This window comes from Acomys russatus, chromosome 13 (assembly GCF_903995435.1).
Source record: "Acomys russatus chromosome 13, mAcoRus1.1, whole genome shotgun sequence".
In the NCBI taxonomy this organism is placed as follows: Eukaryota; Metazoa; Chordata; class Mammalia; order Rodentia; family Muridae; genus Acomys; species Acomys russatus.
In genome coordinates, this window is record NC_067149.1 from 66286298 (window position 1) to 66303201 (window position 16904).

The 16904-nt window shown below is 42.1% G+C and overlaps 1 protein-coding gene across 12 annotated transcripts in view; it reads right to left on the reverse strand.

Annotated features, from left to right (window-relative positions):
* The window catches only part of Sox5 (SRY-box transcription factor 5), a 775369-nt gene that overhangs the window by 49310 nt on the left and 709155 nt on the right, over positions 1-16904 (reverse strand). The window lies entirely within an intron of this gene.

Genomic DNA, 16904 nt, shown 5'->3' on the forward strand with positions numbered 1-16904 from the left:
CTACCTCTCCAGGTACAGGCGTATTATTATCATGTTGTTGTTATTATTATCATGTTGTTGTTATTATTATCATTATCCTCAGCATCATTATTGTTGTTACTTGCTATACCTATTGTTTTCTCTATATAAGACACATATTCGTTTACGATGACACAGATCCTCTGTGGGGTCATTAGGACAGGAGTGATACTTCAAGAGGCTGAGAGGTGCTATTGAACTTTAAGCCATTTACTGGTTAGACCAAGGGTCCACTCCAGGCTAATGCCCTCTCAGGTGGGTCCAGGGCTATGGCCAGTTGATAGTGATTTAGAATTGGCAACCCCTTCATCTCAGTGACAATATCAATACATTCTCCTTCTTCATGGCAGTGTCAGGAGGAACTGCATGTTTTTAAGGAATTCCCTGAGGAACCAGGTATTTATGGAGAATGCCAGTTAAGGGCAGTTTTATGAAATATTTTGGAGAGAAAATATTTATTTTTCTGAAGATACTGAAGATGTTTTGTTGGGTCACATATTCTGCTTATATATTATAAACCTAGCATACAGAAATGCGTATCAGGTAAGAGTTTGATTTTAATTGTAATGGTCTTGGCTTTGTACGAGTGTTCTCAGAAGATAATGATTCTCAACTGTCTGTTCTACTTAAGCATGTCGTGGGATGTGAGACATGGCAAGAGTGATTTATCAGATATTCATTTAAGAAATAGTCAATTAAAATAATTAATGTGTAGTGAACTCAGCTGTAGTGCCTTATGTTTAATTTTTCACAGCCCATACCATTAGAAGAATGATATATTTTTTCCAGCCTGAATAGCATAAAAGATTTTATTTATCAGTTACAATGACATCATTACAGAATGTGTGTGTGTGTGTGTGTGTGTGTGTGTGTGTGTGTGTGTGTGTGTGTATGCATGTGCAGTGCAGGTAAGTGTTAGGGCCAGAGTTGGACACTGAGATACACTCATTAATCATTTCTCTGTCTTATTTTTGAGACCGTGTCTCTCACTGGACCTGGAGTTTCTTAATTCCAGGATGCTGTGTATCTCGCAATCTCTGGGCCAATGTGCGGAAAGAACCTGAACTCTGGTCCTCACACTGGCACCTGCAGCAAACTCCTCACCCAATGAACTGTCTTCTAGAGCCAGAAAAGCTTTTCCTGTTTTCATTCTGCTTGGACCAAATGAAGGAGAAAACAATGGGTGATTCTGCCTCAGCACTTTGTTACCTTAACTAGTGTTTGCATCTACTAGATTACCGCCTAAGACAGAACTGTCCACTTGGCTACTGCAGGATAGATGTGATATCCACACAACATCCCTCTCTATAGAAGCATCTGTAACAGGTATCACACAGTGTATTTTATATTCATGTATGCTATTAGGTGGTATCTATGTGAAATTATATTGACTATGTAACAGCATATACCGTTATAATAACACGTTATGTTCACTGAGGTAGATTAGCTAATGCTATACATAATCTATGCAACAACGTCACTGACGTGTGATTCCTTAAATGGATGACTTGCCTTTCTATTATCCTAAAGGCTTGTTTGGTACACAGGAGGCAGAGAAAGAGAATCTCAAAAAGATCAACAAACAGGTAAGATTTATCTTCTAAAGTTCCTCTTGGACTATTAATTAAACAATGTAACCTAGTTGATAAATCCCCATATGTCCATTCACCTGATTATTGTCTACGGGAGGGAGGCTACTTGCTTAAATATGTATTCTTAATGAATCAATGAAGATAATGTGTAAAGCAGAAAGCCAGCTAGTTAACCTATATCTTATCAAAATACGGCTTGGGCTAGTTTTTCTGGCCTCACATAGCCCCTCATATCCTCAGACTTACAACATAGCCAAGGATGACTCTGACTGCCAATCCTCCTGCCTCCACATCCCAAGTGCTGGGGTAACAGCTACCATGTGCTTTTATGTAGTGTTGGCAATCAAACGCTGGGCTTTCTGCATGCCAGGCCAACAGTCTATGTACTGGGCTACAACAGCCAGTCCCTCCATCAAGTTTTAATGATATGCTTCCCCTAGCCTCAAGACATCCCTGAAGCTAATTTCCCAATCAGAATCAAGGGCAAAATGTGCCAAAATCTGAAAGTTTCCTTCCTATCACAGTAGGGCCTACAAATCAGGTACATCTGCTCTACAGCACACAGTCTCTTTCCCACAGACTGTAGGCATTAAAGTTTCTAACTGTACAGTGTCAGTCCTAGACTAGAGAGGGGAATGCTGGCCTACCTCTTGGTTCCATTATCTTTCTAGGGACAAGTCTTTCGACATAGCTCAAAAATACTGATTTTTTTTTTCCCGAGCAAAATTACATTTTGCCTATGATATTTGGAAATGCTCCTGCAGTGATCCAAGCCACTAAATTACTTACTAATTTTTCAAAAAGGGACAATGCAATAGGGGTAGGTAAGTATTGTGCTTAGTGGGAATATAAAATCCCAACTTTGAGGGACTTAGAATCACAGGAGGGTAACAAGGGTGGTAAAGTTTTTGTAAGTGCTGAGCTGCTGTGGAAAGCACCGATCTATGTGCAGGGAGGTCACTCACAATGAGGTCACGCTGGCTTTATAGAGTGGTGTTTGGGGTAGATAGTATCTTCTGCGGCTGTCAGGAGGGAAGAGTGGGAGGAAGAAGGCAAAGTCACTGTAAAGAGGAAGAGTTCAGAAATGAGCAAAACCAAATAAAACCGCAGGAAAATGAGGAAAGAGACAATGGCACATTTGGAACATTGGGGGAGAGAAGTGATGAGACAGGGGACCGAGCAAAGGGGGCTGGTCCACCAAACGGGGCCATGGGAAGCCACAGAGCACCTCTTTTGGACATTCTATCTTTGTGGTTTGATTCTTAAATTCACTCAGCGCTCTAGAGAGATGTTCCTGCCAGTCATGTTTCATTCTTCACAATCCAGAGAAAAGGCAGCTTGTTCTCTGCAGCCTCTGTGTTGCCCTCAAGTCGTTTCTTTATTGTCCTGTACCCCACCCCCACCCCTTCCCCACTCACCCCTTCGAAGTGTTCTTTCTTGCATGCATGCCATTCTGGTGCAGTGCTCAGCCCACGGTACTTTAATTGTGGGTTTCCCTATTACACTGTACGAAGGCTTGGTTATTGCTCCTTCTTTCATCCTGTTTGCTATCCAGTGGATCATAGTACATCTCCTGAAAGCAGTGCTAGAAACCACATCTATGAAAAACACTTCATGACATCATTTCAAAAATTATCTAAGCCAGGGAGAAACATATTGCTTCTTTAAGGAAAAGTCTGTTGCTTGAAGCAGATTGACAGTGTTTCTTTCAAACAAGGCACCCCCTTCCTTCCTCTCCCACTAGAAGACATCTCATTTAAAACAAGTCCTGTGCTATTAACTATGTACCGCAAGGAGACTTTTGTTTTTTAATTGAGACTCAGCAAGTTTTGAAAGCATGTTTTTGTAAAATATTTTTAATATTTCCCTTTGTCTAATCAGATTCTCAATGTCTTCAAACTCTAGAAAATAATATGGTTACTCAAAGGCCGGAAAGTTCACATCTGAATAACTAAAAGCCACATTATTGATTTAGAAAGGACCCGCATAATTGCATTTTCTCTTAATTCAGGCTGTACTAACAAATGTAACTTTTCCAAGACTGATAAGGTGAAAACTCAAACCACACATAGTGGTAGCGAACGGTTCAGATGTTGTAATTACCGGATTGTTTTAACGCAAACCCCAGTAAATGTTTCCTGGGATCATATTAAGGCCCAGCCACTTAAAATGACCTTGATGAAGTGAAAGCGATCTGCTCCATCTGATGGGTTATGTCTCTCTGTTTACTTGCTTTTATTTATTTGTTTTCTGACATTTTATTTTTGCTTTGCTTGTATGGATGTTTTGCCTGTGAAAAGTCTGTGTACCATGTATGTGCCTGGTGCCTGTAGTGGTCAGAAGAGGGTATCAGATCCCCTGTTGGTGCTGGGAATGGAACCCGAGCCCTGTGGAAGACCAGCCAATGCTCTCTTAAACCCTAAGCCCGCTCTCCAGGCCACACTTAGGTGTCTCTCTTTTGATGTGATTCCAAGTGTGTAAATTATTCTCCTGGATGCCTCAGATCAGAACTCCAGTTTGGTGCAAATCTGTGAATTCTAATGTGAAATGACACCAACACACACCAAATCATAGTTTCTTGGCTATTTTCTCACAACTGAATCAGAATCATCACTTTCTGGATACGTGGTAGCAAAATCTATATGAAAATTGGCACTAGGACAGTCTATCCTTTGACCCAAAATTCCTGTCTTGCCCTTTACACACCGGGCTGAGCTCAGTCCTGGACTCCTGCTGACTTAAAATGAAACTCTGATCCTCCAAAGACTCGCATAAAGAAGTATAGAAAACACAAATCTGCACCTATTTATGGATATTCCTGTCACTGTCACAATGCTTTTTAAAACACACTTCACAACAGCATTTCTTCTCATGTTATTTTAAGTGCTACTGGAAATAAAATACCACAAGAGAAAGATTTTTTTTTGCAACATTTCATCCATTCTATTTCTGTTCCCCATTTATTTTTCCCCCCCTATTTATGAAATATCCTTAAAAAAGCCATCAAAACCGTACTACAGAACAGCTCAAATTAAAAGATAAACTAAAAACATTAAAGTGCCTCAGTTCTTGGAAAGGCCATTTAAATGCAGGTTTCCAGTGGTATCTGAGTCCTGGAAGTCATACACTTCAGTATATACTGCATTGGAACTATAGCCAAACAAAATTTGTGATTTTTGAGAACATGATATTATTGTACAGGTTTGGAAGTAGCAACTAATTTGAATAAAAGTTCGTATCTAGTTAAGTGACCACAGTTTTTCTTATTATTTGGATAGGATATAACTTGAAAAATGAACTTTTATACTGATGACTAGATAATAAACACATCTCATTTTTATTGCCAGAAAAACAGAATTGTAAGAATACTTCTCTGTTGGACCCCATGGTCGAATCTGTCAGCCCTCTGAGGCATTGACTGAGCCTGGCCCTGTTTTCAGCAATAGTCTCTGGTGGGTACTTCCTCATAAAAATGACTCAGCACGGCCCATCTGGCACATCCTGGTGGAGCCTACCAACAGCTACATAACATGAACTGATTGGTCCCATACCTTATAGCTCACCCACTCCCTATACTCTGTATAAGAGAAACCCACCATAATAAAATTGAGACCTCGCTCCGAAGAGATTCCCAGTGTACATTCCTCCAGACATCATAGGAGGAGGCTGGGCCACCAATACTCACCATCCCAATCAGTCCTCCGGGAGAGGAAACAAGGGGCCTGAATCCCCTCCTGTTCCAGCCCTCCCTGCCAGTGTAAGAGACCTGGCACTGCTCCAGTGGCTGGGCACACACTTGGAAAAGTAACTTCTAAGGCTGTGGAATATTGAGTTTTCAAGCCCAGTGCCTCTTCAGTGAGGTGATCTGACCAATGAGGTCCAATTAAGTTACTTACAAGGAGGGCATGTTCTTCCTTGTAAATCTCAGGTATCCAGGAGTTACCTATGTGCACAGTATGTGTGCTCGGGTCTCAGACTTTAGAAACTTTCAGATATGAACCTTGACCTTTTAGACTCCCCAGACTCTAATATCACACTTCCTGGGCTGCATACCATCCTGTGTAGATTGGTGGGGACATCTTTTTCTCCACATCTGATGCCAATCAACCCACATATTTTCTGATACACACACACACACACACACACTCACATTCTCTCTCTCTCTCTCTCTCTCTCTCTCTCTCTCTCTCTCTCTCTCTCTCTCTCTCTCTCTCTCGGGAATAACAGCGTTCTTCCATTCATATTAGCAATAATGAAAAATGGCATATGTTGATCCAAAACTACAATGTCTCAAGTTTTCAGGCTCTGGATTAAGATAGTCTCTGTTTCCATGGTGAGGTCTGTTCCAACACTTGGGGGTTTGGGTCTGGAGGATCTCTGTGAGTTTGAGGTCAGCCAGGCCTGCAGGGAGAATTCCAAGGCAGGCAGGGCTACACAAAAGTTAAAAGGATTCTATATCCCCTTAAAGGAATCTTCTACAATTAGTGTCACTTCCACATTGTAGGTTTAGCAGTAGATATGAAGACAGGTATATCTGAAAAGAATTCACATTGTGCTATAGAATATGATAAAAATGGCACTGATATATTTTATACATAAAATATCAGTGAGATAAAGTAAATAATGAGAACATCTCAAAGCACATGATTAAATAAATCAAACCACTAATTCCTGATCACAAAAATTACTTTTTTCATTGATACTTTATACAAACTTTACAGAAGCTCCTTTAAATATATGTGTATTTAAGGTTCATTTTATTTTATGTATATGTGTGAATGCATACATGCATTGTCTATGCACCATCTGCTACTGCTACGTGTCTGGACATGTGCATGTGTGTGATTGTGCCACGGAGGTCAGAAGAGGGTCTTAGAACCCTAGAGCCTGGAAATGGAAACCAGATCTTCTACAAGAACAGCACGTACTCCTAACTGGTGACCCCATCTCCAGTCTCTCACTGATTCTTAAATGGATACCTAAAAGTTTTCAATAATACTTCACGGGTGTCATTGAAATCATACTAAAGTTAGAAAGCTTTGAATAAGTGCCAAAGTAAAGCAAATGCACACACATATCATATATATGATAAATATGATATGTATGGCATATGTGTGTGTATGTATGTATAATGTCAATATATATGTGATATATATACAGTTTTCATTTATCCAAATGCCATATAATTAATATATGTCATTAGCAGCACATATAATATATTGCTCTATCTATATATCTATTATCTATCTGAAATAAAATTTCTTAGGCAGTAGATTGTGATTTTGAATGTGAACTCAGGCCCGCTGTAAGAACAGCACATGGTCTTAAGTGCTGAGCATCTCCACAGGCCATCACTGTGAAAGAGTGTTCCTAAAGCCCAGTACACACTAATCTACAGCAATCCCACTGTTTCCAGTGCTGAAAACTGAATTCAGAGCCTCACCTTGCATTTACCAGTTAAGCACCCGACCAGGGAACTCCATCCCCAGCCCTTGCTTATACTGAGCCTCATGCTGTAGCTGAGTTGGCCTTGAACTTATTATCTTCCTGCTTCAAGCAGGCGCTAGCACTGCCAGAGTTTCACCGTGGCACCTGAGCAGCAAAGAGTTTTTGTTGTTGTTGTTGGTTTGTTTTTCTGTTCACTGTGGTTCACACTAGTATTGAACTACTACTAACAAACTCCTTGTAATTTGCTTCACAGAGGTGGCTATAATACCATCAATTATATTTTAATTGAAAATATTAGCAACAAAAGCAGTCTTGATAAAGTGACTCAACCTTAAGTAAAAATAGAAACTTCTCCGGGAAAAATAGAAGCCTGTTTCCCTTTGTAGGCGGCACGCGATGGGTTCTATGTATCCTTGTCACATTGGCACTGCCCATCTTCAGCTCCTCTACCTCTAATGGACAATGATGTGTCAATCAATACATATTTGTCAAGTCAAATTGTCTTGTCCCTCCAGTGGCAATGGATGTCAGTAGTACTCACATTCCAGAGTGTTCCTAAGGATGTCTTGGAGAGATGATTCAAACAATAATTCACTGGCCTTCGGAGCTTAAAAAAGCAACTTTGCCTTGGGCATCAAGTTTTCTGAGACTACCCGAAGAAGAAAGGCAAACGTCTGCATGATTGTGTCAGTTTGAAGAGGACTGTGACAAATAGGAAGTGTGCCACCTCTCATCAAAGGCTCAGGGAACCCCACAGACGAGGAGACAGAGGACAGGAAGGGCCGGAGGGCTGAGATATCTGCTGCAAGATCCTGGCTTCTCTACAGGACTGGGAAGCTGCAGCCGAGAAGCCTCAACAATATGGCTGCCGGAACAAGCCCTGCACAGTGATAAGACCGTTTGACGTGCCACTGTGGATGAGCAAAGTCTCCCAAGGCTCCATTTCCAGGTAAAGAACTGCAGGCAACTATTGGTTGCTAAGACCAGAAGAGAAGATTTTTTTTCCCCCCCTGGGATAAACCTCTGATACATTGTCCAGTCCCAAGTGGTCAGCCCTAGACCTGTGTGCATATGAACAGCACTAAAATGACTAGAGAGATTCTACAATACAGGTGTGTGTGTGTGTGTGTGTATGTATTTATGTTTATATATGTGTGTGCATAATAGCAATAATTAAAGTATTCATGAATACGAGACAGAGTCGGGGCCCACAGGAGGAGTTGGAGGGGGAAAGATGGGGAAGGAATGACTACACGAATACACTATGTGTGTATGTATGAATTTCTTTTTTCCATATTGCATTCGTAGTTTATTTTTTGTGCCTCATAGAGATGTTATAGGGATTAAGCTTTCTCCACAACAGCCATCTTAATTCTCATAACCATCCCTTCTCACTAAGCGTTGGTTGCTCACTATGACTGTATAAGTTAACACTAGCTTTACTGTGGACTGTTTTCTCTTTTCTTTCTTTCTTTCTTTCTTTCTTTCTTTCTTTCTTTCTTCACTTTACATCCTGCTCATGGCCCCATCCCTCTTCTCTAGGCAGTCAGATCCCTCTGAGTTCGGGGCCAACCTGGGTTACAAAGCAAGTCCAAGACAGCCAAGGCTACACAGAGAAATCTTGTCTTGGAAAAAAAAAAAAAACTAAAAAAAATAAATGAATATAAGGGAATAAGGGAACTGACAACTAAGAGCTGTAGACAAGAAAACTGATAAGAGACTTAGTGATTGCAAGTCAAGAGCTAGTGTCACACGTGGCCAGGAGCATCTGTGATCCTAGTGCACACGAAGCCAAAAAGCAGGAGGATCTTTGCAGTTCAGGACCAGTCTGAGCTGAACATAGTGAGACCAAAATGGAGGGGCTAGAGAGATGACTCGGTGGTTAAGAGTGCTTGCTACACAGTAAGGGTTTGCATCTCGGAATCCACATCACAAGGCAGATGGCTCACACACACCTGTGACCTCAGCAAAATGAACAGAGGGAAAAGTGCTCAGAATGTCATTCACAATCTCTCCCCAGCCGAGGCTGGTGCCATGTGCCCACAGTCTCTGTTCTCCAGAGAGCTCCTGACCAGGGACATCGCTGTCAGCTCCCGGGCTTCCTGCTCCACATGGTGAGTTCAGGCTCGCTGAGACTTTGCTCTGGCCTGTCTTATCTTTCTCAATTCCCAATATAATTTTAAATCACTGTCCTTCCTGATTCTAGATCTACATGTAGTCTTTCAGGCCTTTTCCCTGAGCCTTGCATTCAGACTCATTCAGACACAGGGTTTGTGTGATGGCTGGTCCTCCATTGTCAAATTCTTCCTTCTCTTAATGCCCTTCTGAAAGGTGACGTCCTCTACCAAACTTATCGAGAGGTCCCCTCTGCCATCCCAAAGCCATCTCCAGACCATTCTTTCTTTCTTTGAGACCATACTGAAGCTACCAACTTGCTCAGTGGTTTAAGTTCTGTCTTTGCCCACAAAAGTGCAATATCTTAAGAGAACAAAGTATTTTTATTAGCAGGCATTGTTTGTGTCTCCTGGAGCCAAAAGTGGAAGACCACAGATATCCAGAGATATGACCCAAGCAAGCATCCCGAGCTAAGGAACACAAAAGAGGGAGGCCTTGCAAGCATCCCGTGTTAAGGAACACAGCAGAGCGAGACCTTGCAAGCATACCAAATTAAGGAACACAGAAGAGGGAGACCCTGCAAGCATCCCGAGCTAAGGAACACAGCAGAGGGAGACCTTTGGAGACAACTAAAAACATAGGTGAGGAACACAAGCCACCTCCACGTGGTACTGCCTGGACTCCTGACAGAGACATCAGAATGACCAGATGGCTTATTTACTTAATGTGAGCGATCATTTTCCCCCTATCTTGACCCAGTTCAGGTTGAATTTCCGTGTCACTCTCAAATGGCTGTGCTGTCTCTCAACAGGCAGGAAAGAGGAAAATCTCAGAAAGCTGGCTGGGTCCACTGATGAAGATACCTTGAGGCGAAGGAGTCACTCTGAGTTAGATAATTCTGTTGGGTGGGGTAGTGGTTCCCTGTTCATCCCAGGAGTTCAGGCAGAGGTGGAGAGGCCTCGTGCCTGGGAGGGTGTGTGTTGGACCAAAAGCCTTCTGCAGGACCTTTGCCTGTAGTCTGCCTAAGTAAGTGGCCATGCTTCCTAATAAGGCCTCTTTCTGCCTTACACTTAGGGAGCTCCGTTTTTATTGTTTTACCCTACCCCCCCCCCCATGTTTACCTCTATTTAATGGCCATTTTAGTTTATTTTTGTTCTCTGTTATGTGACATTTGAAAGCATGAATAGTAATCTTTGTTCTTTCAAGAGGACAGTCAGTTAACAATCTAACAAATGCATATACAAGTACACTATTTTCCAGGAACTGCCAATTTAATACTAAAGTTCTGCTTAGGTGCTTGTCTGTGACAAGGCCACCGACGTTTTCGTGTCTTATGAAAGGGGATGTCTAAGCAGCATGCCCACTGACCAACGGGGACCAACTCTGGAAGTTCCACATTCTCTGTCTCTGGTCCAACAGAGTCTGTCTGTATTGTCTGAACAGGATGAACAGGGGCCAATGGTAAAGTCTCTCGTGAGGGCCTGATCAATTATGGAGGGCGTAAACCATTTCAGCAGTCTTAAAGTATGTTCTTAGAAGTGGAAACCATATGTGAATTTCCCAAAGGAAGGAACGCAGGTGACTGTGGACTGTGCTTTGTCCTCTGTCTCTGGCGGGGGAGACTGTTCTGTGAGCCTGCTCTCTTCCATGCTCCTGTCTTTCCTTCCCTAAATGATTTAGGTTTTACCACCTTTCTTCTATTCAGTTGCTTTAAACACGGTGCCTTTCTGTCACAGGCTCTCCTATGGATTGAGCCAGAGTGACAGGACAACTGTCATTGATAAAATATTGCCCAGTAGATCTTTCTAGGTGGACACATACCCAAGAGCCATTCTTTCCTGTGGTTTGTGTTATTAAAGAGACTTGGCATGTGTCGCCATTCTGTGTTTGAGGCTCAAACCACTCTAAACAAAATCAGAATACCAACAGTGCCCAGGCTGAAGGGATGCAAAGGGCATTACCTCAACCCTTCCTGGATGTTTTCCCTTTATTTAATGCAGAGCTTGTAACTGCTCTGTCCTTCCTTTAATTTGTGTTGTTTTTCTACCACAAACAGCTGCTATATCTTTTCCGAGTCCTGAGAATATATTACCAGGTAACCTGTTTGGACATTTATGGCCCTGGAGCTGATCAAGCCTGTGGTTAAGCATTAAGCTGAAGGAAGATTCCCTATGACTGAACACAGTTGAAGAGGGAGGATCAGGGCTCCTTCCAGGGCTTAAATGCTAACACTTTACTTCACATGTTCCAGTTGAGTAACAAGAGACCACAGAAAGAAAACTACTTTATTTAAAATCACAGGGCGCTGATGTTATGTCTACTGTAAATCTGTCCCACCCAGGAAGTGCTAATGATAAGGGCCACACTGACAGCTCAGCTCTACAGGGGGACTGTTAAATGAATGTACCTTGCAAGTATGTTACATCTACGGCATATTTCAAAAGCTCGGGGAACAGTTCAGTCGCAGATATTGAGATGCAGAGCGAGGATATGTTTGGCAGCTATTCCACGGAACACAACGTGTCTCTCCAGAGCAAGGGCCCAGGGAGACTTTGGTATTTAACTGGCTTGCCAGGGGGTGGACACAACACTTGGTCCATTTCAATGCTGCCTTGATCAGCTGATGCTAAAGTATTATTCTGCTCTGAAGTTGAAGGCGAGATTGAATATGCAGACATATCAGGCCCAACAATTTGAAGATGGTTCCATGGCATTGTTTGACACTGATATATATCGATTAACCACAGTCCCCCAGTTTGGGAGACCATTGCAGCAAATGCAAGTCCTCAGGATACTGTAGCCCAGGCCAATGCTGGCTCTGTGTACTGGGTTGTGATGTACTGAGATACTGAATGATCTGGAAATCCAGGAATCTAAGCTAGGAGCCATATTCTTGCAAGTATTCTGAGGTTCTCTAGATCTCCAGGGTTAACACTTCCAGAACGACTACTACTCAAACATTTCCATGTGAGGTGTGAAAGCTGGTAAAGGCAGCTGCAGTCACATTGAGTAGGGTGTTTTGAGTATTTCCCCACAGAAGTCATACTGCGGTCCATCTCAAACTCATGAAATCTCCTGAGGTTTTGTGCTAAATATTTAAAGGATGCTTCTGCCATATTAGTGAAAATTATAAACTCTTATAAAAAGAAAGGAAATAGGTTGGTTTTGACTTGACAGTGTATGCTTGTATTCCCTGCACTTGGGAGGTGCTAGTGGGAGGATCGGGAGTTCAAGGCTAGTCTGGGCTACAAAAGCAAGTTTAAATCCAGCCTGAGCTATTTGAGACCCAGTTCCAAAACCAAAACCAAAATCCCCAAACCAAAAAGCTAAACAAGCAATCAAACAAACAAAAACTTAACACAGAGAGTGAATAAAGAAAGTAAGAGCATCAAACAACTTTGAAAGCTTGCAGTACTGCTGGTTAGACTTGGTTAGGACTGGACCGGATGCCATCAGTACACGTTCATGCTTTCTTTTTTCTCCCACTTGGCATTATAAAAACCTATCTTGAGTCACTAAAAATGCTGTCATTTTCTAAATGTATGGTAACCAGTCTTCGATCAAGAGTCACCCTCTCAGCAGAGCATTAACTCATCTTGGGAATATGTGTAGTTTGTGACTTAAGAGTGTTAAACTAGAAGCTCATCCCTGCAGATCAGTGCGTGGGGGAATGTTTACTTGATAGCTTCAAAGTACGCGATGGGTACCATTGAAAAAAAATTGTGTCTAATAGAAGTCACTGGCAGCACTGATACAACCCATCCAAGCACACGCCACCAAGTCAGAAGAGATGGCTTCATTTCTGTGAGAGTGGATCAGCTACCTGCAAAGCTGTAGCTCTGGCTTTGGAAACAGAAGCATTATTTACAAGGACACTGCAGCAGAAGGGAGCTGATTGTATCTGGTCAGCTGGCTGGAGCCGTTTCTGCCTTTGGCAGACAAGCATTGCTTTCCCTTGTCATAACCCTCAGGTGCTACTGCTGAGCAAATGGGGACATCACTGCCAGAAGGATTTGAAAAGAACAAAAAATTGATTCAGACAATCTATGTGTTCTTGCCATGGACACAGGCTGTCACTGAGGCAGTGGGGGACAAGGGGGGTGTTGTGTGACAAGGGTCACGGTGAGGTTAAAAGAAAAACACCCAGGAGTTCTCTGTTGTCATCAGCTTTTAAAGCTAACTGTTCTTCATGGCTGCTGGAAGTATATACATTTCCATCAAACACCAAGAGACACTCAATCACAGCACATACAAGTTGCCCCTTAAATTACTGCAAGAGGTGATTGCTTTTACAATGAAAAAAAAAAAAAAACCACTTAAAATATGAAGCTTCGACATTTAGCCCAACTAATACAGAGAAGGGTTCTTTGGTGGAGAGGCTGGCTGCGATCTCAAAAGACTACAGAATACACAGAAAGTGATTTAAATAAACAACGTGTGGCACTAACAAGGGAGATGCGGAACACGTCCTCTATCAGTCTGCTCTGTGGCAGAACCTAGACTGTAAACAAATTTAAACATTCGTTAAGGCATGCAAGCATATTTGAAGCAAAACTCAAGTTCCAATATCGTGCAACAGTATGCTAAACATTCCTTCATATGAGAAGGCAGAATCTCTTGTACAAAAGTTTCATCATTTTGTTCCTTGTTATGTGCCAACCTGTAGCCATTTAAACTGCTCTATAAAGTTGCATAGAAGCTGAGAGAATGCCTCTGCGAAGCTCAATATTTCTGCCTTCACTGGTTCAGGTGAGAGACAATTGTGTTGTGGGATCTGCAGGGAAGAATTCAAAACCTAGATACAAGACAAGAGCCAGTGTTTCTAGAAAGACCCGATGTGCTGTGGACATGCTACAACTTGCCTGCAGTCTTAACGCTCTACTATATGGTCCTTGGCAGATTAGATACTGAACATAAATTTATATATTTGGCAAGTTACTAATTAAGCCAAGACATTAAAAAAAAATTAAGCAGCGACACCACTTCAAGCATTGATGAGGATGGCCCATAAGCACTGACGTCAAGGACAGGAAAACCAGGTCTCTCAAAGGCAGACTTTGAATAGACCAGACATTGTCTAGAATTTTCTCCGTTACAAAATGCAGTTCCCACATGCAGTTTTCAGACCTGCACTGTGAGTCCTCTAAAGCTTTCTTTATCATTTAATATTATAAATAATTACGTTCCTAGGCGGCAGTTCAAAGCTCAGTACAGCACTTGTACAGCACCCCAGGCAGGTCAGGTGACCTTTCTCCAATCCTGCTCTCTCTGGTGCTGAGGACAGACAAAGTGATACGTCTGTCATACGCCATTACCATTAGAACAGAATCTTGTTCTTTTATTACAACTGAACTCCGCCAGATCTCTCAGCAGGAATGCTAAGTGAAATCAATGTCTTGGATTTCCAGGCTGAGCTTGGAGGTCACAGCCACTCTATCATTTCTCAGCATTATCCTTTCTCGTGCGCGCACACACTCCCCGAGCCTCCAACTGGCACACAGCAGATTGAAAACAGCATGCATCAGAGGACTCATGCTGCACAATTTTACAGTCTTTTGGAGCCCCTCCTTTTGATCCCCCCTTCCATGTTCTTTTTTTTTTTTTTTTTTTTGCAAATTGCAAATAAGTTTTGCTTGTGTCCTCTGGAGCTGGGAGTCAGTGGCAATGGTACATCCTGGTCGGGGGTAGCTGATACTCCTCAGAGCACACCCCTCACTTCTGACAGCTGTCAGTAAGAGCACTGTCCATCTGTCATCCCAAGATTTGACATGTGACTCCGCTGCTCCAAAGAGTAAACTCACTTGTAACACAAGGCATCAATTTCATTTATGCCAAGTGGATATGCATGCAAAGCCATTCTATTATTGTGTGATAATAAGACAAACATAGACACTGGCAATAACAGCAACACACACACACACACACACACACACACACACACACACACACATATACCGAGAGAGAGGGGGAGGAGGAGAATATCTCCTAAGGTACTAATAGCTGACGGCTTAAAAACATAGATATGCTAATAAATGAATGCTCATGAATAAATTACTCTTCGGAGACACAATATGCGTCATGTTATGTGCAAACATCTTTCTAAGCTACAAGAGAGTAAATGGGTCCCATTTATTTATTACTAGCTGTACTGTAGGAGCTGCGTTCAAACAATGCAGCTTAGTGCCTTGGCTCTTTTTAACTCACTGTATTTTTCTCATTAACTAAGTCAACATGGGCATATTTGGGAATTCTTTCTAACAATGAAAGTAGTGGCAGGAAGCATGCTAGAGGACACTGGGCAAGGAACATATGTTTTATTAAATTGTTGATAATCTTTATATCTGTTGCTATAACTGTGGGTGGGAAGAGAGGCACCCATTGGTTAAGGTTGGTGTGACAGAAAATTCATGAAGGCTAACTCATACAAAGTAATTATGTTCCAAAGATAAACTGTAGAATACATGTTTACATTATGTCAATCATGGTAATTACGACACAATCTACTCTTTGCCTCTTGTGAAATAAAGGGATGCACACAAAACTGTGAGATGTAAAAGCACTTTAACACTGCTAAAACAATTGTTCTTTGTGTTGACTTCATTGGGTTTTACGAGTACACACACCCACTTGGCTCACTAAGCCTTCCTCAGTCACAACAAAGAGGACCTGCCGTGGCTTTGGCATTTGCTATTGTTACCCACCAAAGGAGCATTGCATCAAGAGCCCAGCCGGCCTGCTAATGGATGGACAGATGGATAGATGACTGGGGACTAAGCAAAGACAAAGATGGGAGAGGCTGCCTGGTGTTACATACTTTCTCATTATTTGTGTAAGTAAAATTGTTGGAAATATACTAAGGGTAAAAATCCACTAATCACAGAAAACAGTCTGCAATCCTGAAAGGCAGTTCCCTAATGTAAGACACTGTTATGCATCGGGTCATGATGTGAAGGGAACCGTACCAAGCGGGAGAAACAGAATCACCCTTCACAGAGGGGCCTGTGTAAAGCAAGGACTCTGCTGCTACACATCTTTATTTTGTTGAAAATGTATCTGCAAATATAACACTTTAAAACTGCTATCACCAGGAGCTGTCACAATACCACCACTTTAGAATTAAACTTGATTTCGTAGCTGTTATAATTGCTTCAGAGCTTTAAGCTTTGCATGTGTCCAAGATTATAAAGAGAAGCAGGTTGGGCCTTAGACAATAAGCTAATGGCATGTGAGGTCTGCCAAACAGAGAAAGTGATTTGAAAGTGGCATATGTCCCCACTTTGGGGTCCCCCAATGTGCAAGGGTTTCCCTCAGCCACGGTCCTAGCTCCTCTGTCACTTGTTCTCCTTCGCAAATGTGTTCTTTCCTTAGCAATACAGAAAAGGCACTGGGACTTCTGGGAAAAAAAGAAATGGGAAGTCTTTCCCCAACTGACCCAATGGTCCCTTCTCCACAGTCCACCCCCTGAAGTTCTACAGGAACTGAGCTGATGTTCTGAGCTCAACGTCTCTTTCAATACTTTGTAATCATCCTCAAGCACTCACATCCTTCATGCTTGGTCCACCCGGACCGCCCTAGCACAGCTCCACACCTTGTTCATGGGATGGAAGACAGAAGCAAATTCCTAGAGAATTTTTAAAAGATGCTTGCTGGAAAAATTATTAGCAGTGTCAGACTTCTGGTTAGTATTTTCTAGTAGAGTTAAAATATTTGTACTTATTTTTCTGAATAGTC